Source organism: Ovis canadensis, chromosome 2, assembly GCF_042477335.2.
Source record: "Ovis canadensis isolate MfBH-ARS-UI-01 breed Bighorn chromosome 2, ARS-UI_OviCan_v2, whole genome shotgun sequence".
NCBI lineage: Eukaryota > Metazoa > Chordata > Mammalia > Artiodactyla > Bovidae > Ovis > Ovis canadensis.
Genome location: NC_091246.1, coordinates 82271845 through 82280774, shown reverse-complemented (window position 1 = coordinate 82280774; position 8930 = coordinate 82271845). Strand labels below are relative to the sequence as shown.

General features: G+C 45.3%; 1 protein-coding gene across 10 annotated transcripts in view; it reads left to right on the top strand.

Annotated features, from left to right (window-relative positions):
• The first annotated feature begins 506 nt into the window (after nt 1-506).
• MPDZ (multiple PDZ domain crumbs cell polarity complex component) overlaps nt 507-8930 on the top strand; it is a 175573-nt gene continuing 167149 nt past the window's right edge. For all 10 annotated transcript variants that reach the window (XM_069576572.1, XM_069576571.1, XM_069576568.1 and 7 more), the window contains exon 1: nt 507-867. The gene's annotated coding sequence lies outside the window, so the exon portion shown is untranslated. The remainder of the gene's footprint in view (nt 868-8930) is intronic.

The following is an 8930-nucleotide window of genomic DNA, read 5'->3' as shown; positions in this document are numbered from 1 at the left end:
TTCTCAGAAATAAGTTCCCAAAGGTTGCCAGATTTAGCAAATAAAATCAAGGCTGCTCAGTTAAATCCGAATTTCAGATAAACAGTTTTTTAGTGTATAGAAAGTGAAAGTGAAGTTGCTCAGTCGTGTCCGACTCTTTGCGACCCCCTGGACTGCAGCCTACTAGGTTCCTCCGTCCATGGGATTTTCCAGGAAAGACTACTGGAGTGGGTTGCCATTTCTTTCTCCAGGAGAACTTCCCGACCTAGGGATTGAACCCAGGTCTCTCGCATTGTAGGCAGATGCTTTATCATCTGAACCACCAGGGAAGTGTATAAGAATTTAGTGTAGAAGAATATCCCAAATATTGCATGGGGCAGACTTGTCCAAATGAACGCTTCTTTTTTTTAAAATTTGACACTGGAATTAAACGGGGCTTCTCCCCAACAACCTCGCGTAGCCCACTCCCCACACCCCAGCCGAGCGCCCGCCGAGCTGGTTTAAACCCCGGGCCGGCCGGCTGGGCCGCGCCCCCTGATTGGCCGAGGCGCGCCCGCCGCCCCGCCGGCCGCAGGCGTCACGCAGCCCGGGCGGCCCGAGCCTCACCGCCGCCAACGCCGCCGCCTCCGCGGCAGCCCCGGTTGGCGCAAGTGCGGCGCACGCAGCGGGAGGGGGCGACGGAGGCTGAAGCTGGCTTCGGGCCGCCGGTGCTCGGGCGGGATTAAGTTTCTCGGTCGCGCGGGAGCGTCTGTGCGCGTTCATTCCGAAGCTCCTCGCCGGGCCGTTACTCCGCGACAGAAGAGAGCAAGCGTGGGCGAGGCGAGGCTCCCCGCGTCCCCACCCCCCGCCCCTTTAGCGTTCCCGCCGAGGGCGGCCGTCGCGAGCCGGGTAAGCGGCGCCGGGGCCCGGGCCGGGAGGCCGGAGCGCGCCCCCGCGGCCTGCGCGCGCCCCGGCTGGGAAGGTGCGCGGGTGCCGGGGGCTGGGCGCTCGGCGCGGGCGGCGGGAGGGGTGAGCTTGCCCCACCCCGCGCTACCGAGAAGTCGCTGCTTCTTTGGCTCTTGAAAAGAATGGGAGTCTGGAAGTTTCCTTTGCGACTCGCCGGGTTCCCGAGCGGTCGTCCTGGTTCTTTAATCCACTTCCCTCCTCTTCTGCTCTTGTTGACTCTTAAGAGGCTGAAAAGTTTCATCTTTTCGTTCGCCTGGAAGGGCATAGTAAGGGTGGCAGGGAGGGGAGTCCCGGGCCTGGCACGGGCGCCTGTTGCTGTTGGCCGCGCCTCAGGCCGGACGCCCACTCGATCGCTCCGCGAGGGTCGGCAGGGATGGGGATGCGCCCCTAGACTGGCGATCCTCGCCTCGGCTGCAGCGGGGCACCCAGAACGGGCGGCTCACTGGTACCCGCCCCCACTCCTCACCCCTCCCCCTAGCGCCCGTGCCCTTAACATCTCGTGTCCGCGTTGGTGGGAGCATTTTTCTCTCGCCTCCCCCCCTCTGCTCTCCTCCCCCCCCCCCCCCCCCCACCCAGCCCGCGCCAGTGGGGCGCCTTTGTCTGCAATTTCGCAGCCTCAGGATGCCGGATGTTTCTAGGGAAGCGCTGCTCCGAATACGCTGTGCGTGTATGTGTGTGTGTTTGTTTCACCGGTGGTGATGGTGTAAATTCTTGCTTGCGTTCTTACAGAGGCACAAAGGCTGGGCTATTCTTTCCTGTAGATCGCGTGGAAATTCAAGCTGGGACTGCGGAGAGGAGGAGGGGCCGTGCGAAGGCCGGAGGTGGCCGCCGCTCCTCAGTGTCCGCCGGCGAGTCGAGGGCGGCGGGACGTCTGCCTCCATCTCCGCGGCTGGGGGTGCTGAGGTCGCTCTGCTAGGGCAGAACCTGGGTATGGGCGCTATGTGCCTTGGGCGAAATGGGAGCGGGTGGCAGCTAATGTTTCAGAGATACCAGATGAGAGGACCTTACTTTCACCAGCCTAGAAGGAAACCTCTCCAAGTTCTTTTGATGTCGAGAGGGGAATAATCTGAAAAGTGGCCAAACTTGTCATCCAGCTTTGTTGGACAGCCATGGTGTAAACACTCCTTTTCTCTGGACATTTCTCATTTAGGTTGCCTTTTAAGAATAAATAACATCTAGTGTGAAAAACTTACAAGGTGATGCAGTGGGCTTTCAAGATTACATGTACGTTTGGGTATAGGTGACTAAAGTGAACTTTATCTAAGAATTGCATCATCTAAATTTGCTTAATACTTGCTTTAGCCCTTGGTAGAATTAGGCAGTTGAATTAAAAAAAAAAAAACCCAAAACTTGAAGTTCCTTGGCTAGAGTTCTAATGCAATGCAAAGCTCAAGGTGACTGCACCTGCACCCTTGCCTGAGGGAGGGGCTGGAAGCTTTGGAGGGTGGTGGAGATAATTTTGTCTGGGATGCCCAGATTTCCTGCTTGCTAATGGGCTAGTTTATAAATGGGCGACATTTATCTAGACTGGGCTGTACTGCACACTCTGCTCCTCACAGTTGACAGGAAAATCCTTAAAAGCAGAGATATGTAAACTTAAGAGCCATGGGCCAAATCTTCTGCCGCAGCCTGGTTTTTTCCCCTGAAGTTTAAGAGCTTTGGATGGTTTGTACACTTTTAAATGGTCGAAAAACGCAATCAAAAGAATAACACTTCATGACGTGAAAATTACATGAAAATCAAATTTCAGTGCCCATAAAGTTTAATTGGAGCACAGCCACACTCATTCCTTTTGTCCGTGGTGCATTCTTACTCTTGGTATCTGGTTTCACAGAAGCAGTGACATAGTTGATTGGTTGCATAGTTGAGATAGAGATGGATAGCCTTCAGAGTCCCAAAAGTTTACTGTCTTACTCTACAGAAAAAGTTGCCAATCAAGATCAGGCTTCAGAAGTATTGCTTACATACTCCCTCTTGTGATGAGTGTATTGTTTAATTTCATTGCCTTTTAAGTCCTGTTTCTGGTATCCTAGGAAATGGCAGACTGTTCCCCAGTAGTTGGGCAAGTTAATGTGCTGGATTTTCTCATTTCCACGTTTCACTCTCAAAAAGTTTTCTTAACCTTTTGGCATCTTTCTTTTTTAGAATCGAGCCTAAAGTGGGGTTTCCGATTAGCAGAAACTATATATTTAGTTATCTTATGTTTAATATAGATAGCTATATCTCAAGGTGCTCTGCAGTGAGTTCTGGTGACATCTAGTTACTCTGCTACCTGAGCAGTTTTGATAACTATATTTTTGTTTATTTATGTAGAGAGAAGCAGAGGTTAGGGGGTGTCATAAGTTCCTTTCCACAGGCAAGTTGTCACCTACGGCAAAGGTAGTTTGGGGGGCTCCTTGACTCATCAGCGCTTGTCTTGCCTACCTTATTTGTAAAACAAACAAAAAATCAATGTTTATCTCAATGTTTTACTACTAGATTGCTCACATGTAATACCTTCCCTCCCATTTCCTTGGCTCTTTTCAGTATTTCTTTTCCCTTCACTTGTTTCTGGTTTCCTTTCTTCCTTTAACACACTGCTTCATTGTAGTGCCTGAGCCCAGTGGTGGTTGTTGCTGGGGAAGGGAGAGGCAGAAGTCAGGTTTTGTTGTGTTCCAAATTTCTGGCATGTAGGCAGTGCCCTGTTTCGTCCCTGCAGTCCTCTTTTCATGTCAGGTAACTTTTGAATGCATAAATGTGTTGTCAGAGTAGAGGCTGTCCCCAGAGTTGACTACATGTCTGCAAGGCTTGGTGCTCTGAGATGTTTTTGGAAGGCCTTGAAATGTAATTTCACATTGATTCAGGTCTTTAGCTGCTGTGGTGGAGGGGCTCTGCTTTCCAAAGAAATGCACCCATTGTCTAGGTTTTAGATTAAGGGATTTGAAGCTGGAGAGTAGCAGTTAATTGCCTGGAAGATACTGTCCTGTGTTAAGAGCAGATGATTTTCTCCAGATTACATCTGAAGTCTGATATCATAGACTGGACTCAGGTTGAGTTGCTCCATTTTGTATATTTACAATATGCACAAAGCCCTCTCACTTCATGGGAAATAGATGGGGAAACAGTAGAAACAGTGTCAGACTTTATTTTTTTGGGCTCCAAAATCACTGCAGATGGTGACTGCAGCCATGAAATTAAAAGACGCTTACTCCTTGGAAGAAAAGTTATGACCAACCTAGATAGTATTTTCAAAAGCAGAGACGTTACTTTGCCGACTAAGGTCCGTCTAATCAAGGCTATGGTTTTTCCTGTGGTCATGTATGGATGTGAGAGTTGGACTGTGAAGAAGGCGGAGCGCCGAAGAATTGATGCTTTTGAAGTGTGGTGTTGGAGAAGACTCTTTGAGAGTCCCTTGGACTGCAAAGAGATCCACCCAGTCCATTCTGAAGGAGATCAACCCTGGGATTTCTTTGGAAAGAATGATGCTGAAGCTGAAACTCCAGTACTTTGGCCACCTCATCTGAAGAGTTGACTCATTGGAAAAGACTCTGATGCTGGGAGGGACTGGGGGCAGGAGGAGAAGGGGACGAGCGAGGATGAGATGGCTGGATGGCATCACGGACTCGATGGACAGGGAGGCCTGGCGTGCTGCGATTCATGGGGTCGCAAAGAGTTGGACACGACTGAGCAACTGAACTGAACTGAACAAAGCCCTCTGTGCTTTTCACAAAAGATCTTTGGGCAGAGATAACATATTGGATTAGAAATGTTCCTATATGTTATTAGAGCAAGCTACATGTCTATCAGCCGAAGATTCTGTAATTGAGTGAAGAAGTAAACAGCTTCCCGTACAATTCAGGATGGCTTGATGGTGCATGTGAATGATATTATTTTCTAAATAGTCACATGTGCTCTTGAAACACATTTGGCCTAAAGAAGCAGTTCATTTGATATTGTTATTAGTACATTGTTACATAACATTATCAACCCCATATTTATAACAAGAACACAATTATTTTCTCTTGTAAATTAGTTTCCTGCATAAAAGAGCATCAGTATAAATACAATTGGAAATGACATGTAGTATGGTAAAGTTGATATGCTGTACTTAAATAATTATAGTGGATTCCACATGGGTGAGGGCTTGCCTCGTGGTTCAGACAGTAAAGAGAATGCCTGTAGTGCAGGAGACTGGGGTTCGATCCCTGGATTGGGAAGATCCCCTGGAGAAGGAAATGGCAACCCACTGTAGATTCCTTGCCTGGAAAATTCCATGGATGAGGAGTCTGGTGGGCTACAGTTCATGGAGTCAGAAAGAGTGGAACACGACTGAGTGACTTCAGTTTCATTTCCACATGGGCGGATAAGAATAAGGAGATGAACTGTTTCTAGATAGAGAAAACTGATATCCTTGCTTTCCTGTGAGACACTTCCCAAGAAGGTCTAAGATAGTCATTCATTGAGTAGATAGTAATAGATTAGGAGATAGGAGGAACTGAATTAGGCGCTGGAGAGAGCACAAAATAAATACAGTGTTCCAGAAGATTACTGTCACATTTTGAAGTACTGGAGGTTAGAACTTCAGCATATAAATTTGGGGGGAGGCACAATGATAAATTCTTACAGACACTGTAAGGCTCTCAGACTGTAAGTTGTAAATTCGTCAGACCTTGAAGAACTAGACTGTTACGGTAGTCAGGGAGGGAAGTCCTGTAGGAGGCTACTGTGGTGGTGTAACTAAGCATTACTATGGTAATTTGATGTTTGGAAAGAAGGGGAAACTGTTATGTGAGGAAAAAGGTATTTTATCTTTGGTCTGAGGCCACTCATTTTGTCTCTTTTGATGTTTACTGGGAAATTGTCCTTTTTGTAGACAAAATTAGTTTTCTTTTGAAGTCTTTCATAAAAGCATCAATTTTCTTAAAATATTTATTCTCTCACAAAATGAGTAAAACATTAAATTGGGCAAAGATGAACTATTAGCATTGTCAGCATCTTGTGATGGTTTTGGAGTGTGATTAAAACAGTATTATTTGTTATTTAGATTATATTGACCTGACAATTATGTGCATATCCTGTGCACATTTTGTGGGCAAATATTTGGCAAAGTCTTTTTCTCCCCCAGAAATTTAGTCTCCATTTGAAAAAAATATAATTTAAAAAGTAATTTATATCTTATATCATAAAATAAAAACTTTTTTGAAGTGATGAAATTATATTTGTTAGAGAAATGTTAAAGCAGTTCTTCCAAATTTGGGGAGCTGATTTTTTTTAAAAAAAGGTAAAACAATACCTAAATTCCTGCTTTTTTTTAAATTCTTGATTGTGGTAGTTAAATTTGTTTGGTCTACGGAATTGTTATCTTTGTCTTCCTTTCAGTTTTATTTACATCTGCAAAATCAGCATTCATTATAAGCGAAAAGTAAAACACTTGTAAGAAAGGAAAAAACAGAAACATGTTACTAGACAACAAAAAACCAAAACAAAAACTTAAGGAAAAACCTATTTCGTCTGTGCTGATCATTTAATGTTGACAGTAAGAATACGTTTAGGAATGCTTTTCATTTACTCTATTACTTATGTTTTAAAACTAGTTACAGTAAAATACATAAGATAGTTTTTTCCTTTAGTAACTTATTTTGATGATTAAGAAAGCACATTGAAAAGTATGGATGACATAGGCAGGTGCAAAGAAGCTGAAAACTTAGCTATAGTTCTCTCACCTAGCTGCTGCTGCTAAGTCACTTCGGTCGTGTCCGACTCTGTGTGACCCAGTAGATGGCAGCCCACCAGGCTCCCCCATTCCTGGGATTCTCCAGGCAAGAACACTGGAGTGGGTTGCCATTTCCTTCTCCAATGCATGAAAGTGAAAAGTGAAAGTGAAGTTGCTCAGTCGTGTCCGACTCTTAGTGACCCTATGGACTGCAGCCTACCAGGCTCCTCTAACCATGGGATTTGCCAGGCAAGAGTACTGGAGTGGGTCACCAGTGCCTTCTCCCACCTAGGTGCTGCTATCCCTCCCTAAAGAAAACAAGTATTTTGTGAAATGAGGACCCCCAGATTGTTTTGATATACAAATGAACAAGTACAACTGTTGATCAGTAGTTTTCACTAATTGTCATTCTTCTCAGTGAGGATAATTTGAGATTATTAAACATCCATGCATTTGAATTGACCTTAATAGCATCCGTTAGAACTAGTGTCTCTTGACTCTTTAAGGAGGTATAATATGGCTGAGCATCATGTGGTACATAGGACGCCAGTGGAGAAGGCATGTTTAAATCTTGATCTGGGCTTAAAATTAAATGTTCTTATAGACCTGTAGTTAATTTGGATTAACTTTACAATATGTAATTAGGTGGGCCCTAGTATGCCTTGCTTCAGGGACCTAGCTGAAGAAAATGATAATGGGAATCTGTTATCCACTGCTCATAGGACATCACTAAACTGACAAAACTGTGACAACAGAACCATAAATACCAAAGATTATTCTGCACTTAAAAAGGTCCTCCGATATAAGGAATGGCTAGCTTCTCTTGTAAGTTGCTAGTTCTGCCCTTCACCAACAGGTCCAGTTTGTCTAAGGCTTTACTGGATAATGTTGAAAAGGTTTAAGTCAAGTATCCCCCGATCCACCCCAGGCTTTCGAAGGTAATTTGTTTTAGTAAGTCAAACATGAAGTCTGCCTCTGGGCAACATTTATTTCCTACTGTAGCACTGGAGGGCCTCAGCTATAGGAGTCAGTGGGCTTTTGACTGACATTGACCCCCTGCTTGGCTACTTCATTCATGATTTATCTGGGAGTGGTGAATGTAGTCATGCTGTTCTCTTTTAGAAAAAGAACAGTGCTGGAATGCCTCTTTATACTTATTAAATCTGCAGAATATACATATATATGTGTGTGTATTTATCCCTCTTATCAATTCAGTTCAGTTGCTCAGTTGTGCCCTTCTCTTTGCGACCTCATGGACTGCAGCATGCCAGCCTTCCCTGTCCATCACCAACTCCCGGAGCCTTCTCAAACTCCTGTCCATTGTGTCAGTGATACCATCCAACCATCTCATCCTCTGTTGTCCCCTTCTCCTCCCGCCTTCAGTCATTCCCAGCATCAGGGTCTTTTACAGTGGTGGCCAGGTATTGGAGCTTCAGCTTCAGCATCAGTCCTTCAAATGAATATTCAGGACTGATTTCCTTTAGGATGGACTGGTTGGATCCCCTTGCAGTCCGAGGGACTCTCAAAAGTCTTCTCCAACACCACAGTTCAAAAGCATCAATTCTTCAGCACTCAGCTTTCTTTATAGTCCAACTCTCACATCCATACATGACTAATGGAAAAACCATAGCTTTGACTAGACAGACCTTTGTTGGCAGAGTAATGTCTCTGATTTTTAATATGCAGTTTAGGTTTGTCATAGCGGAAATGGTAGCCCACTTCAGCGTTCTTGCCTGGAGAATCCCAGGAACAGGGGAGCCTGGTGGGCTGCCATCTATGGGGTCACATAGAGTCGGACATGACTGAAACAATTTAACAGCAGCAGCAGCAGCTTTCCTTCCAAGGAACTAGCGTCTTTTAATTTCATGGCTGTAGTCACCATCTGGGTGACCATCATTCATAGGTTTTGGAGCCCATAAAAATAATCTCTCTCACTGTTTCTATTGTTTCCCCAACTATTTGCCATGAAGTGATTGGACTGGATGCCATCCATGATCTTAGTTTTCTGAATGTTGAGCTTTAAGCCAACTTTTTCACTCTCCTCTTTCACTTTCATCAAGAAACTCATTAGTTCTTTGCTTTCTGCCATAAGGGTGGTGTCATCTGCGTATCTGAGGTTAGTGATATTTCTCTCGGCAATCTCAATTCCAGCTTGTGCTTCATCCAACCCAGCATTTTGCATGGTATACTGTGCGTATAAGTTAAATAAGCAGGGTAACAATACACAGCCTTGGCGTATTCCTTTCCTGATTTGGAATCAGTCTGTTGTTCCATGTCCAGTTCTAACTGTTACTTCTTGACCTGCGTATAGTTT